Source organism: Caloenas nicobarica, chromosome Z, assembly GCF_036013445.1.
Source record: "Caloenas nicobarica isolate bCalNic1 chromosome Z, bCalNic1.hap1, whole genome shotgun sequence".
NCBI lineage: Eukaryota > Metazoa > Chordata > Aves > Columbiformes > Columbidae > Caloenas > Caloenas nicobarica.
This window is the reverse complement of record NC_088284.1, coordinates 2,914,347-2,930,780: the sequence shown is the minus strand read 5'-3', so window position 1 is coordinate 2,930,780 and position 16,434 is coordinate 2,914,347. Positions and strand designations below refer to the sequence as shown.

At 48.1% G+C, this 16,434-nt stretch overlaps 1 protein-coding gene across 1 annotated transcript in view; it reads right to left on the bottom strand.

Moving 5' to 3' along the window:
• ZBTB7C (zinc finger and BTB domain containing 7C) overlaps positions 1 to 14,441 on the bottom strand; it is a 92,301-nt gene extending 77,860 nt beyond the window's left edge. Inside the window, exon 1 of the mRNA XM_065657213.1 lies at positions 14,423 to 14,441. The gene's annotated coding sequence lies outside the window, so the exon portion shown is untranslated. The remainder of the gene's footprint in view (positions 1 to 14,422) is intronic.
• Positions 14,442 to 16,434: the final 1,993 nt, after the last annotated feature.

Sequence of the window (16,434 nt, the reverse complement as noted above, 5' to 3'; positions counted from 1 at the left end):
AACCCAAACCATTCCCTGATAAAAGGTGCTTTGGCTCATGGGATCCTGATGGTGCCAGCGTGGGTAGATGGTGGCAGCACCCACAGTAGATGTCAGGCCACCAGACAAGCAGAGCGGTGGCACCGGCTTCTCCTTGCTGGACCAGGGCTTGCCAGGGACTGTGCCGTTCAGCCAAAAATGCACAGAGACAGCTCATCCCTCCCAGCCGGGGCAGAAATGAGTGTGTGGATGGTGCTGAGCAGGAGGGGCGGCCTGGCTGTGACTTTGGGCTGACATCCTTTCCCATGCCCACCCCTCTATCTTCCCCTTCCTGTGTGAAAATGGAAACAATGATGTTGGCCGTGGTTGGAAAGGCCTTTGAACTGTACAGATGAGAAGTGGTATTAATAGATAAGATGGTGCTGAATTATCCTAGTAACGGAGGGAGAGGGAAAGCGACTAAAGGAGAAAAACCCCCACGTAATAAATAATAGTCTATAAATTACATAAATTGAATGCATCAAAAAAACAATCCTGTAGAAGCAGCTGCTTCATACTTTACTGTTGATAGCATCAATCTGAGAGGGGAAATTACCACCTCGTGTTCTGCAACACATCACACCGACTTTCCTTTACAAAGTTTAATGTCTCCTGATTGCAAAGTCAATTTAAAATTTACCATGAAACACAAAATCTCATAAACTTTATGACCCAAATCACACTCGCTCAGCGCTTTCGCCCAGATTAAACACGTAGGAACCGCTTCACTTTCCGACATGGATACACGGTGACACGCCGCAGACAGCAGATGGGAGAGCAGACGTGGTGAAGAGCAGCAGGATGAAGAGCAGCCAGAACCATGATTTATGATGAGGGTGGTGAGAGCCTGTCCCAGGTTGGGCAGAGAGGTGGTGGCTGAACCATCCCTGGAGACATCCCAGGCCAGGCTGGACGGGGCTCTGAGCAACCTGAGCTGGTGCAGATGTCCCTGCTCATGGCAAGGGTTGGACTGGATGAGCTGTGAACGTCCCTTCAACCTAAATTATTCTCTGATTCAACAAATACAATGTGACCTTGACCGCAGATGGGGATCTGTAGCTCTGGTGCCATAAACTCGTTGTCCTCAAGATGGGACCAGCATCCTCAAAATGCGACCAGCATCCCACGATGCTGAGCCAACCTCCTTCCTTGCACTGGGCCATGCTTAAAATTCAGCTGTTTTTTGAGCCCTTTTGCAGGCTCTGATGCAAAACCCTGAGTCACTTCCCTGCGCCTGGGTTTCCTCCAAAAATTTAAGGCCATGCAGACCCTGCAGTGAAGACGCTGTGAGTTTTTAATGAAGGGAAGGAGCAGGCAGCTACACCCGTGCTGGGAGCTGATAGCTTGCTCTTATTCCACTCGCAGGTTGATGAGGGAGGATTAATTAGGCTCCTAGTTTTGCTTCCTACATAAAACTAACTCCTTTTCCTTCTGATTAAATTGTTGTCACTGTGACAGAAAGCCATCTCTCTGAAGGGTACAAAGGGTTTCGGCTGAAGAAACAGAAAAAGCTGCATATTTCAAGATGAGCTTCCCCAGCATCCACAAAATACTTCTCTCTGCCTGCGCATTTACGCACCCCATAAGCTCTGGCTTAAAATTCTCCCTCAGCTCAAAATTGCAGGATGTATTCAGGGAAAAATAACATTTTTGCAGTCAGCCACTTGCATTTGCGACTGACTTAAAATCGCAATGATATGGATACTTGGAGAAGCAGCAAGGGTTAAACTCAGGACAAGGAAGGGACGGGCAGGACTTGGGGATGAAGCACTTGATCAAACGGTAGTTCAGAAGTTATTTAAAAATAAACCAGAAAGTAGAACTTCCAGGCAGTTGCCGCTGTAATTACAATGCAGACAACGGAGCCATGGTGCTGTTAAGGTTACTGGATTTTCCTAGCAGCTGTGTTTAATTTACTTAAAACATGCAAAGCCATCAGGTCAGATCCCATTAGCAGAATCATTCCAAGGGTTCAGTCAGCCCAGCGCTGCAGAAACGCTGAGAGCAAAACACAAATGCAAAACTCCCCTGAAGAAGCGAGAGAGATTCATGCGATGGCCAACATCAACACATGTTGCCTTCCCCTTTGGCCACGGTACACGCTGGGTGGTCAGTCACAGAATCATAGAACCATTTTGGTTGGAAGAGACCCTCAAGATCATCAAGTCCAACCGTTAACCCACCCTGGCACTACCCCATGTCCCTGAGAACCTCATGTCCGTCTGTCCAACCCCTCCAGGGATGGTGACTCCACCACTGCCCTGGGCAGCCTGTTCCAACGCCCCACAGCCCTTTGGGGAAGAAATTGTTCCCAAGATCCAACCTCAACCTCCTCTGGTGCAACTTGAGGCTGTTGCCTCTTGTCGTGCTGCTTTTTGCTTTTTTTCATTCATATAACGTTGGCTCAACACTCTCTACGCTGAAGGGGACAGCAAGGTTTCACCCATTATTCCTGGCTCCTACCAGCTCAACTCTGTTTCTAAAATTAGCATCCTGAAATAGTTAATTGCTAGAACAAAAGATGTTAGATCACGTTTTGGTCCCTGCACACCATGGTAAGCTCTTCTGCAGCCACCGACAACCACCTTAGAGTCAAGCATGGACTGAAGCTCAAACATGTCATGTTCTACTAAGCCCTGCCCAGCAGAACGATGCAGTTTTAACCCACATCGATACCAAGGGACAGAGCTGAAGATACGGAGTGAGCAGAAGGTGCCATGGGTTACCTTCTGCACATGATCCTGATACAAAGTCATTCCTACAGGAAAGAGGTGAGAAGAGGAGAGGAGAAGAGAGGAGAGGAGAGGAGAGGAGAGGCAAAATGAAATGAAATGAAAAAAAAGAAATGAAATGAGAAGAGGAGAAAAGGGAAGAGAAGAGAAGAGAAGAGAAGAGAAGAGAAGAGAAGAGGAGAGGAGAGGAGAGGAGAGGAGAGGAGAGGAGAGGAGAGGAGAGGAGAGGAGAGGAGAGGAGAGGAGAGGAGAGGAGAAGAGAGAAAAGAAAAGAAAAGAAAAGAAAAGAAAAGAAAAGAAAAGAAAAGAAAAGAAAAGAAAAGAAAAGAAAAGAAAAGAAAAGAAAAGAAAAGAAAAGAAAAGAAAAGAAAAGAAAAGAAAAGAAAAGAAAAGAAAAGAAAAGAAAAGAAAAGAAAAGAGAAAAGAGAAAAGAGAAGAAAAGAAAAGAAAAGAAAAGAAAAGAAAAGAGAAAAAAGAAAAGAGAGAAAAATAATGTGAAGCAAATGGTTTGTTTATGGGAACCCTGAAAACATCCAACCAAATTGCATTCCCCTTGTCGACACAGTCTGGCACTTCTCGCCACAAGTCCTCCTGAAAGCAGTACCTCCTCCTGGCCACGGAGTTGCTGGAATAGCTTCCGATCGCTCTTACAACAAAAACTCACCCTCCGTGGTTTAGAAAGGTGTGCGATTTATTTGCATAATAAATGACAAGGCAGAGATACAGATTTCTGACAGACCCCACCTCCTCTCTTCCCTTTGAAAAAAATCTATTTATTCTGAGTGAACTGGCTCTTCTCTAGATAAATGGTGTTTATAGTCAGTTTAGCTCGAGATATGCATTCTTTTGCATGCCCGTAATGAATTTTCACAGCCCGAGCCCTAATCCAGTCAAGTCAGGGAGGGTTTATCAGGACCTCTTATTTTATTTCTACCGGTAAATAGGAATTGCTTTCCTTATCACTATCTAGGAGCACCTGAGTGATTTGTGTTTCACATTTCCTACCCCACTGGAATTCAGGATGTGGTGTTATCTGATACCATACAAGTGTCACTCATGTTACTTGCCTTTTCATTTTAATTTTTTTTATTTATTGATTTTTTTTTTTAAAGAGATTTTACTTTAAGATGTGAGTCCCTCCTTGCTCCCCACCTTCCTCGTGCTCACATTTCTTTGGGCGATTCTCAGGAAGTCAGGATCAGGGCTTGTCTTGCCTTCATAGAATCATAGAATCAGACTTTTGAGCAGGGCCTGTTGTGATAGGACAAGGAGTGATGGTTTGAAAATAAAGGAGGGGAGATTCAGGCTGGACATGAGGAAGGAATTGTTGGCCCTGAGGGTGGTGAGAGCCCGGCCCAGGTTGGCCAGAGAGGTGGTGGCTGAACCATCCCTGGAGACATCCCAGGCCAGGCTGGACGGGGCTCTGAGCAACCTGAGCTGGTGCAGATGTCCCTGCTCATGGCAGGGGGGCACTGGGGGAGCTGGGGAGGGCCCTTCCAACCCAAACCACTCTATGACTCCATGAATCCTTCTGGTTGGAAAAGACCTTTAAGATCATGGAGTCCAACTGTTCATCTTCCTGATTTCTTCTTCCCTTTGGGGAGGACTCAAACATTGGGCTTTTCCCCATCCAGCCCACCTCCTTCCACTGAAAAAGTGCAAAACTACACAATAACAAGCAGAGATCATTCTTAGCGTTGGGTTTAAAAGCAAATGATCCCAGGAGATCTGGGTTTTTTTGATGTGACCGCAACCAGGGAATATCTCTGAGCTCCAGAAGTGTGAACCCATTGTTGCCAGAAAGGCACAAGAAGACCTATAAATCCTGCAGATAACACCGTGATGGATCAGTAGTGGCAAGACATTAACCTTCACTCTTGAGGAGACACCCAAATGATAACACCTGTAGCCACGCCACTCCAGAGCTATCAGTCTTGTCGCTCATGAAGATAAATCTATCTGACCTCAACCATCATCCTACGCCCCTCGGGCTTCCTCGCTCCAAATCCTTGTAGATACCAGCAGAGATCAGGAAAATCACACCTAATAATCAATGGAGTGTGTGTAACAAGGCTCACATGGAAACCATTTCCTTCCAGTATGTGAAAATAATTCCACAGAGCAGGGAAAAAAAAAAAAATACACGGTAGGCTTGAAGGCCAGTCTGCAGGGAAAGCTCTACATGTCAGTGACAACTGTGGAAGGACAAAAAACATCTAGCAAAACCTCAAGGAGCTGTCACGCACAGGAAAATGTAAGTTAATTAAAGCCACTTAAACAAATACATCTGGGACAGGGGCGTGGGATGTCGGGAGGGAGAATGAAGTGATACTAAAAGCTCCAACAGATGGTGAATCCTAGACAGGAGGCAAGGAAACCCTGTTCTGCTGAATCCAGATGAGCCACTCACCCCAGATATGTGGCGGGGAGGGCAGAGAGCCCTGGGCTACACCTCACTGTCAGGTACCGCATCTTCTGCAGTGCCCACGGGGACATCCAGGCTCAGCAGGTCTGCCCCTCCACTGGAAAACACCATCAAGGCTCGACTGATGCTCTCCTAGGCCAACCGGTGCTGGCTGGGGATTATAAATCCATTTCTTGCCCTCTTAAAGTCTTCTCTCCTGTCCCTACTGCACCATTCAGCTGAAACGAGAACCACGGGTGCAGCATCCGTCTAGCGAGGCATGGGAGGATATAAACCCACCTCAAACACATCACTAGGACCAACATCACCTTCACCTTCAGCCCTGGTCCTCCTCCAAGCACGGTGTCCCCTGAGCCTCCAGAGTTGACTTGGAATAGAATGATAGAATCGTTTCGGTTGGAAAGGACCCTCAGGATCGCCGAGTCCGACCGTAACCTAACTCTAGCACTGACCCATGTCCTGAGAACCTCATCTCTGTGTCTGTTCAACCCCTCCAGGGATGGTGACTCCACCACTGCCCTGGGCAGCCTGTTCCAATGCCCCACAGCCCTTTACAGGAAGAATTTTTTCTTAATATCCAATCTAAACCTCCCCTGCTGCAACTTGAGGCCATTCCCTCTTGTCCTATCACTTGCTACTTGGGAGAAGAGACCAGCACCCTCCATGCTCCAACCTCCTTTCAGATAGTTGTGGAGACTTGCCTCCTACTGCCCTCAAAAGATGAGTAAGGGTTACTCACACCAGTCACTGCTGATAAAAAAGCACAATGAGAAAGATCTGGACAGGCTCTGTGCAAACAGCACACCCTGTGTGATATATGTACACAACAGCCTTGAATTTAGATGCCTTGAAGCTCAAGAAGACAAGAAGCTGGAAAGTTGCTTTGAGTTGTTTCAAGCTACTTTGCTTTGACCTTATGGCTCCACCACACAAGACTTTATTTTTATTGCCATCAGCTCCCAAAAAAACTTCAAATGTTGGGTCTTTACATATTCCTTAGAGCATTAACTCAGAAGCAGCACCAAAATAACCACACAAGGTTGGGTCATCATGGAGAACCTGCCACTCAACCTGCCCTTTGAGACACCCCTGCTTGGAAAACAGCCCCGACCAGCCTCAGCACATGGCAGACGGAAGGGGAAACCGCAAAGCTGTCTGCACACCATCAAATTGGGATGACAGCATGCGAGACGGCTGCCTGCAAGAGCAAATCTTGCCGTGACATCAGTCCGACCCAGTTGGAGCACAGGTGGCACAGAAACATGCATGGAGGAGAAAGGAGAATCCAGGTTTCCAACACATCTCTCTCTGCTTCCCATCCTCCTTTTTCTGCTGGGATGCGGGAGATGCAACCAACCCAATGCCAGCGAAGCCAAGAGGACATTGGAACCTTGTCGTCTTGGTCAGGAAGGACCTGGTGTAGCGAAGGACACGGGTCACACAGGAGAAAGTCTGAGAGCTCCTTCCTCACCCCCGAGCTTATTTTCTAACCTCAAAACATTTGCTGCAAGCCTTTTATTCCAACGCTGGGTGTGATTATCACAGAATCACAGAATTGTTTGTGTTGAAGGGATATTCAAAGCTCCCCCAGTGCCCCCCCTGCCATGAGCAGGGACATCTGCACCAGCTCAGGTTGCTCAGAGCCCCGTCCAGCCTGGCCTGGGATGTCTCCAGGGATGGTTCAGCCACCACCTCTCTGCCCAACCTGGGACAGGCTCTCACCACCCTCAGGGCAACAATTTCTTCCTCACGCTCAGCCTGAATGATTAACTCATCTCAAGTGCCCAGGGCTCTGCAGAGAACGTCACAGCCCAGGCTCTCCAAATATAGCCCGGCACAGCATCCCCCTCCCTGCCCGCGGCCCCGGGCAGGCGGCCAAGCCCCCCCACCCATGTCCCCATCCCCGTCCCTCCCAAGGGCTCCTTCCTCAACACAGCCCAGCTGCTGCCCCCACCCACCCTGGGTTGACAGATTTGTGCAGTCCCCTTAGGGTGGGGTAGGTACATTTATTTCCTCTTTTCCAAAAAAAAAAAAAAAAAAAAAAGAATAAAAAAAGCCATTAACCTTTTCCTCCCTTTGCAAGGGGCAAGAAACATCCCTGCCACAGAAATGGTTTCAGGACTATGAGATCTGCTCATGCAGCTGTGCCAATGCTATTCTGGTTTAGCTAAAATAAAAGAGCTGGAGTCGTACATGGGCCTTCACAAAAACTGTCCCGGAGACCACAAGATTAGAGGACCAGATGGTGACCTGGGAGGCCAAGGTCTATTCCCAGCTGTGCCCAGCAATTCTCATGTGAGTCACAACATGTTTCTCCACCTCCGTTTCCACAAAGATAAAAGAAGGGCAGAGAAACTGAGCCCAACAAAAGCACAGACCCACACGTGAAGGACCTGCAGGTCCACGGGACGAGGTAAATCCACAGGACTAGACATCGATATTAGTGCACTCCTGAGAGGATGAAGTAGCTCAGTTGCTTGAGTTTTGGAGGATAGAGCATGCAGAGGCTTACCCAGTCCCTCAGGCCAAGCTGCCTGACCTTCTAGGAAATGACAAGATGAGAAGATCCACAGGTACATCTATGGATTTCTGTAGTTTCAAGAAGGAAATAATAATCTCATTGCCCAGACAGGAATCACAGCCAGGTCTTCATAGAATCATAGAACAGTTTGGGTTGAAGAGACCTTCCCAGGTCCCCCAGTGCCCCCCCTGCCATGGGCAGGGACATCTGCACCAGCTCAGGTTGCTCAGAGCCCCGTCCAGCCTGGCCTGGGATGTCTCCAGGGATGGTTCAACCACCACCTTTCTGGCCAACCTGAGCTAGTGTTAAGAAAAAATAAACCCATCTCTCAGTCTGTCCTGGGTTCTTCCAGCTGCTTAGAGATCTAACTGCACTAAAAAAACCAGGAAAGTGCAGAATAACCCCAGCATCCCAGCCATCATCCCCTCTCCCACCGCGAGCAGGTCCTCCTCCACCAAGCAGGTCCTCCTCCGCTGGCCCTGCCACCCATTGTTGGGCACAAAACGACCACTCCACCAGCCGTCATCACGAAGCTCATTACTCTGTATAGGGCTTTGAAATGCTCTTGAATATGAAAGATGCTCCATCAGACCAAAACCAGCTCCGTTTGCTGTTACAATACAAGAACATTTCTTTTGTCTGTGCCTTTTGATGACGCCCAATTGTTCCTCTCAGTCAGGATTTCGGGGTCGTTAGTTGGAATTAGTAAAGTTCCCGCTGCTGGACTTTTCCAAGGCTCTGTTCTCCGGCTACAAAGAGTCGATGAGGAGTTGTTTTTCTCTCTCCGAGCTGGAGCTACAGCGGGGAGCGTTTTGCAGGGAGCAGACAGTCTGCTCGACTCCGCTCTCCTGTTGCGGTCACTGGGAAATGCAGCTGATGACAAGATATCATGGGTGGTCACAGTGGGGCTGGTGCTTCCCAGCCAGGAGGGAACCTCTAGACCCTTTTATTTGGTACCTCTGGTGGGACCAGGTGAAGGGCTTTGCTCAGTCCCATCCATATTTAGGCAGCACATCCCACAAAGTTCAGGTTTCTCTCCCAGAAATCCCCTCCTCCCCATTTCACGGCACCAGCCCTGAAGAATGCACCTTTCTCTGGGTGACAGGGACCTTTGGTTGGCCACCTTCATGGTGAAAACGCCTGGATGTGCCTGACCTTGTCCTCCAACCTCTTGCTCATGTTACGCCGTTCCAACTATGTTAGAAAACTTCTAAGTATCAAGACACTTTTTCTTTGAAAACATTTACACGTGGAACATGCCAGTTCCTCCCTACCCCGTACTCTCTTGGGATGCTCACTTGGACTTAGGAGGAACTTAGTGGTAGGACATTTTCACTGGAGGATATTAACCCATCTGAACCATACTCCTGCCTTGGCAGGGCATGCTGGAGTAACTCAATAAGGTGAGAGGAAACAGCCTCAAGTTGCACCAGGGGAAGTTTAGATTGGCTATCAGGAACAATCTTCTTCCCTCAAGGGCTGTCGGGCATTGGAACAGGCTGCCCAGGGCAGTGGTGGAGTCACCATCCCTGGAGGGGTTGGACAGACGTGGAGATGAGGTTCTCAGGGACATGGGGTAGTGCCAGGGTGGGTTAACGGTTGGACTCGATGATCTTGAGGGTCTCTTCCAACCAAAATGGTTCTATGACTCTATAAGAAGTCAGCTCGTAGGGGAAGGCTCGTAGATACATCAGGGAATTTCATACCCCGTCACACCCAGTTGGCCCCGTTTGGTGATGTTCGATCTACAGGAATGAATGTGCATTTGCCATGGGAAGTCCAGGACAGAAGGACAGAAGAAGCAGCTTTCCTCATCCTCCACCAGCATCAATCAGGCTCAACACCAGAGCAAGTGCCCGAGGTCCTGCAGGCCAATATCCCAGCTCTGAGGGCAACCAAGGTGTATGACATGGGGCACATATGGAGTTCTTCTCTGGGTATATGCTCCCAGGGGCCAGCAAGAAGCTGAGATGCTTCTTCATCCAGTGGCTGTACCTGCAGCACTACACTAACAGCCCTTGATGGACCTTTTGTCCACCAATTTCCCTAACTGGTTTTTGAAGCCTTTTACACTTTTGGCATCTGCAGCATCCTGTGGCATTGAGGTCCACGGTTTAATTACATGTTTTATAAAAAATCATGTCCGCCTGTTTAAGGCTTCTGCCCAATCGTTTCACTTTTTTCCTCTACAGCTTGTGTTGGAAGACACAACAAATGACTCCTCCCTGTCAACCTCCACACCATGTAGGGCTTATACACCCCCCTTAGATACCTCCTCAGCTCCTGCTCCTCCAGACTGAAGGGCTCAGTCTCTTCAGCAACTCTTCACGTCTAAGCTGTCCCATATCACTCTTCCTTGTCCCCCCTCCATCCTACTCCCATCACATCACAAGACCTCATGTGCCAAATGGGACACATTATACTTTTGGCTCCTTCTTTGTCACCCAGACACAAAAAAAACATCCGCTGCCCAGTGTGGTGGCAGATCCTTGTGTCCCAACCCACAGAAGTGAGGATGAGCTCCCAGCACCTCCACACGGGGACAAGCAAATCCCCAGCCGTGGCCCTTCCCCGGCACATGAACCAAGGCACGTCAGGTATGTCCCCATCCCCAAAATGCCACACACCCCGCAATAGGCTTAATTGGTATTGGGAGTGGAGCATCTCCCGTGTGAGGAAAGGCTGAGGAGCTGGGGCTCTGGAGCTGGAGAAGAGGAGACTGAGGGGTGACTCATTCATGGGGATCAATATGGAAAGGGGGAGTGTCAGGAGGATGGAGCCAGGCTCTTCTGGGTGACAACCGGTGATAGGACAAGGGGCAATGGGTGCAAACTGGAACACAGGAGGTTCCATTTAAATTTGAGAAGAAACTTCTTCATGGTGAGGGTGCCAGAGCCTGGCCCAGGCTGCCCAGGGAGGTTGTGGAGTCTCCTTCTCTGCAGACATTCCAACCCGCCTGGACACCTTCTGTGTAACCTCATCTGGGTGTTCCTGCTCCGGCGGGGGGGTTGCACTGGATGAGCTTCCGAGGTCCCTTCCAGCCCCTGACACCCTGTGATTCTGTGATTCTGTGGTGTGGGGGTTAATCAAAAGAGGCCCCTTAGAAAATGATAGCGTAAAAGGGCTGAAGACCAGGACTAGAAAGACGTGCACCTCTATGAGCCCCCACCAGCTGAAAAGAAAGGTGGGTCCCATTACATTACACACTTTCCAGATGTAATACAGGCTCCACCTATTCTATGATTCAATGATTCCGTGACAGATCATAGAATCACAGAATGGTTTGGGTTGAAGGGCCCTTCCCAGCTCCCCCAGTGCCCCCCCTGCCATGAGCAGGGACATCTGCACCAGCTCAGGTTGCTCAGAGCCCCGTCCAGCCTGGCCTGGGATGTCTCCAGGGATGGTTCATCCACCACCTCTCTGGCCAACCCGGGACAGGCTCTCACCACCCCGAATTTCCCCTCCTTTAGTTTAAAACCATCACCCCTTGTCTTGTCACAACAAAAAGTCTGTCCCCATCTTTCTTACAGGCCTCTTTTAAGTACAGAAAGGCCACAATAAGGTCTCCATGGTACCTTCTCTTCTCCAGGTTGAACAACTCTCTCAGCCTGTCCTCTGATCATTTTTTGTGGCCTCCTCTGATAGAGGATTCATTCCTGTTCATGTGTAAGAAGATCCAGCACACATATGAAGTTTCATGGGCTATACCCCATCTAACATTGCTATTTGGCCCCTAAAAGCCACCTTGGGTCCCAGGACCACAGCAACTCCATCTCGCACCCACCCTGGTCATCCCACCACGGTTTCTGGATGAAATGTGGGCATTTGGCCACCACAACCCTGAAACAATCAACCTTACAGTTCCCAGGGAGTGGGAAGCAGAGCCCAGCATTGAATTCAGCGCCTATGGCAGCTCCTCATCTTTCATGGTGGATTTTACTTCTATTTCCTAAGGATTTCCCTGAAAATTATCTCACAGATCATCCCACCTAACACCAGCAATAGCATTTCCATTGAAACACACCCAAATCCAGGCAATCCACACCTCTCACCTTGCATTTTCTGAAGTAACACAGTAAAATAAAACAGCCTGCTCAGATTCCAACCTAATCTAAAAACAACTTTATGACTTCTAATTTTAGCCCTAATCTTCCTTTGCTATGGTTGTGTGATTTCTAATTATTTTATCCTCAAGCTTTGCTTTGATGGATAGTTGTACCTTTTCCAATGCCAAGTGGCTTGTAAAGTGCCTTTAAAAAAATATACTGATCGTTTCAGGTTCATTTTCAGTTCCTACGCAAATAATATTCTCATATATGTCTTCACTGGGGAAATATTATTATTATTAAAATAATAATAATAAAAAGCAATATAATTTTAAAAGGAAAGCTCTATTTCTTAGGATGATCCCAATCCGATCCTGCAAACACCACATTTTCTCTTAAAAGTTGTTAAAGAGCATAAATCCGTTATCCAGATATGGATCTTTTAATAATTCAGTGCCTTCGGCTTGGCATCACTCCCAGAACATTTTGCCTTTATCTATCCTTATTTTCAGGTTACCACACATCGAAGAGCAGTCGGCCAAGCCGAAAACTCGCAGGGACTTTGTGAGGGATGGCGTGAAGCCACGGTGGAGACGCGCTTGCCTTGATGCTCCCCGGGAGCATTGCCCATCCAAATCTTCCAAATTTATAGCGGCAAAGTCCAACCCTCGGCATCGCAGGGTCTTAGGATGAACCCCCAGTCCAGGTTCCTCAACAGGCAGATGTTTTTTCTGCAACCTGAAGCAACCCCTTGATCCTCCAAGTCGCTGACCTAGATCAAATCTGGATCTGATAGTGTTAAATTTGCACAAAAATTGTTGGTGGGGAGAGGATGCTGCTTGCAGAGTTTCCAGATGTGGAGGCATCTGCCTGCCCAGCTCTGCCACCGGCTTGAAGGTCCTTGGAGGACCTGCCACCAGCTTGAAGGTCCTAATGGGACCTGCCACCAGGAGCAGGGTGGGGGATGCAGACTCGGTGGATGTTTGGTGGGTTATTTCCTTCCCCAGGATTTACTTTGCTCTCCGGTCAACTGGAAAACATCCATTTGACCTGTGACATTTTTGTTTTAGTTACTCTCTGAGCTTTTGACAACTGCGGTTTAAACACAGAGCACATGAGCTTCAGCACCGAGAAAGCACTCCATCCCCACAAATTCGGGGTGGATGGGGGAAAATATCACACCGCACCCCAAATAGTGAATGTATTTATTCTTTCTCACTCTTCATTTTTCTCTCTTTCACTTTCTGAGCCTGTTTCACTATCTGTGTCTTCTCTCTCCCCAATGGAAATGTGAGCTTAGCTCCTCACCGCAATATTCAAGAAAGAAGGATACAAGCTGTTTTGTTTTTTTCTTTTAAATTTCCTGCACAACACTGTGTATAGAGTATTTGAAATGGAGATTATCAAAACAACCCAAAGTCCTCAGGCCTGGGTCCCAAAAATGTCACCGTACGGTGCTGCAAGGGATGGAGAAGAGCCCTCTGTTCCCTCAGGCATGGAGGATGCTCTGGGAGAGCAGCCAGTGACACACGATCTGCCCCTCGCACCACCTCGATCTTGGGCTTTAACCTCTGCTGAAAATCAGTGGGAAGCTGGGATTTATTAACTGATTCATTGGGGGAAAAAAATCTGACAAACTGAGTTAAAAATTATAACACTTTGTTGACTGATACTTTTAAAGGCATAGAGAATTTTATAAGGAAAACCACCTTGCTCAGGAAGCCAGCCCTCCAGAAAACCCCACATCTTTAGTGTTTCAGAGCAACATCCACAGTATCCTGCTGGCTTCCTTCTTACTCCTCTTCAAAATCCACCCCGAGATCCTTCTCAAGCTCACACTCTGAGTTTGAGCTGGCCTTGCTGGGCTGCAAGAATAAAGCTTGGATTAAATCCTGCCCATGTACGCCCCGGGCAAGGCATCAGGCTGACACTGCATCTCAACGAGGATGCACTGTTTGGCCCTAGGACCTTTGATCTCCATCTATCCACCTCGGAGCAAAGTTTTAGCATTTCACAAAGGCACAACAATGAGCCCAGGTATGAAGGAGAGAATGCAGCTGCTGTGAACCCAGGTAAATAAGATTTTCACAATTTTTTCTTCTGCAGAAAATAGTTGCTAGTTGTATTCTAGAAAGCAGCCTCCTGCAGCTGTAGGTTGTGAGCCATTTTAAAAGTCCGACCTGAACAAGCATGCTTGCCAGCAAATATTGATATTTTAAGCCTTTGATTGCTTTTGATGGGAGTGAAAACTTTTTTTTTTAATTTGCTTTTATAGCTTTCTGCGACTTCAGGAGAACTTCCCAAGCAGAAGAGCTGGAGACCATTGCCAGAACAGTGACCCAGCAGTTCAGGTTGCCCAGAGATGTAGTGGATGCCCCATCCCTGGAGACATCCCAGGCCAGGCTGGACGGGGCTCTGAGCAACCTGAGCTGGTGCAGATGTCCCTGCTCATGGCAGGGGGGGCACTGGGGGACCTGGGAAGGTCTCTTCCAACCCAAACTATTTTATGAATCCCCCTCTGGAAGCACAGGAGACATATTGGCAGTGTCAGCCCGCAGAGGAAAAAAAAGAAATCCATGGATTCATGGGATAGACAACTAGGAATGCCATTTCAGATGGTCTGCATAGCCCAAAATATCAAATTTCACCCATCACTCAGGCAGAGAATTAGAATAATTACCTAGGGCCTGATCCTGAAAGGCGCTGAGTGCAGTCAAGTGGTCTCTGCTCCCATAGAGTTCAGTATCTCAGGGGTTCTCAGCAGGGGCAGCCTTGGAGCCTGGGCAAAAGAAGGAGGTTGGTCTTAGTCCAATATTTTGTAAAAAAAAAACCATATACAATGAATAACTAAAAGAAAAAAAAAATCCCAGCTCCATGTGTCAGCCCCGTATGAGGAGCTAACGCAATGATCATGAAGACCAGGCTTGGGGAGATGCTCTCCAACCCATGGGAATTCTCTGTAGACCAGGCATGGAAGCCTGCAACACACAGGAGAGAAACCACACCAGGATGGATGCGTCCATAGAGCTTTGATCCACATCCAGGAACATCAAAACAACATTCCTCAGGAGCACTGCTTTATCCAAGCCACCACGTGTGGACACCTACCTACACTGTCAACACCATCCTGGAGCTAACACACCTCCTTGGCAGAAGACAAACCCCGAGGTTGCCTTGCCAAGTCTCCGGGAAGAGATAAACCTGGAGATAAGAGAAGTTTGCTGGGTTTCCAGGGAGGAAGGCCCAGGAACATCACTCTGTGCTCCGTGACGTGTGGCACGCCAGCCCCGGGCGGGCACCGCCGTGCCAAGAGCGGGGTGAAGGGAGGGAAGGGGATGACGGGGACACGATGACGGCACTTTTCTCCTTTGTTTTGGGATGTCCCCTGAGATGCTCGGCTCGGGGTGGCCAAGTCCTCCTTCTTCTTCCCCTATAAGGGGAACGGATGAGGGGAGGAAAACAATGCTCTCTCCTCACTCCCCTAATGGAAGAACAAAAGCCCTGTGATCTCTTCCAAAAATGTCTTTTGAGGAACAGACGATTGCGCCCGAAGGACCAATATTTCTGGTTTATTTAGTTCTGGACAAACTCCAGCCTGGCAGCGTCTTTCTGTCCGTCTTCCAGGCTCTTGCCCAGAGCTGCACGGACCATGCGGGGTTTGCACAGACCCCAGACCCAGGCGGGGTTTTAACGCCCAGCACCTTGCAGAGGTGGTGAAACCAAATGTGAACCTCCTCCACCAGACCCCATCGCAAACAAGCCTTGGCCATGGGTCTGTCCCAGCCCAATCCCACTGGCAACTGGGACCAAAACCCACTAAAGCCAAAACCAGCATCAGAACTTTCATTGCTCAGCAGCTGCTACAAAGCAGAAAGGGGATTTCTGCCATGCTGATTGCTCATGGAAAGTCCCCGACTGGCCCGCAACGGCGGAAAAAATGGAAAATATAACTTTTAATACCAAGTTGGTGGCAGGGCTGTCTATTTTTCCCTCCTGTGACTAGTTACCATGGATGGATTTCTGAAGTCGACTGTGCAATTGTTCACTGCACCACTCCTGTTAAACAGACGTACCATACTTTAATTTCCAGAAATTCTTTCTTCGTTTGTTTGCTTAAATTATTTCTATCATTGAAAGAAACAATGCAGTCTTACAAAGTCAGGGCACAAATCTCTCGAGTAACCCTGCTGTGGTTCATTACTTCTCCCCTAGTTAACAAGACCAGTAGTTTCCCTAAGGTTTAATAGAAAATCTTCCTTCCAGAATGCCGAGAGGCAAGATATTTTAACAAATTCTACTGTATTCCAGTTATGTTGGAAGTGAGGGACATTCCAGGCAAGGCACAGGTCCTACTCAGTGATACTGCATAAAAACAGGTACCTTAAATGGAGCTTTTTTCACCCAAAGGGGTGAAGGTATCCTAATGCTGGCAGAGGTGGGCGTACAGCCTGTTTTACTAATAATACGGATTGCAAAGTAAACAGGGGACCTGCCGATTGCCTGACCATAAACTGCCCTTTCTCGCTAGTTTTACAAAGCTCTTTCCATGACCAAATCACAACACGTTATGGAAAACTAAAATAAACACAGAGCAAAGCTTGTGGAAAAGAAGCAAACACATAAAACACATATATGTATATGTAGATATATATATATATGAGTTTGGGGGGAAAAGTAAACATATAAAAAACA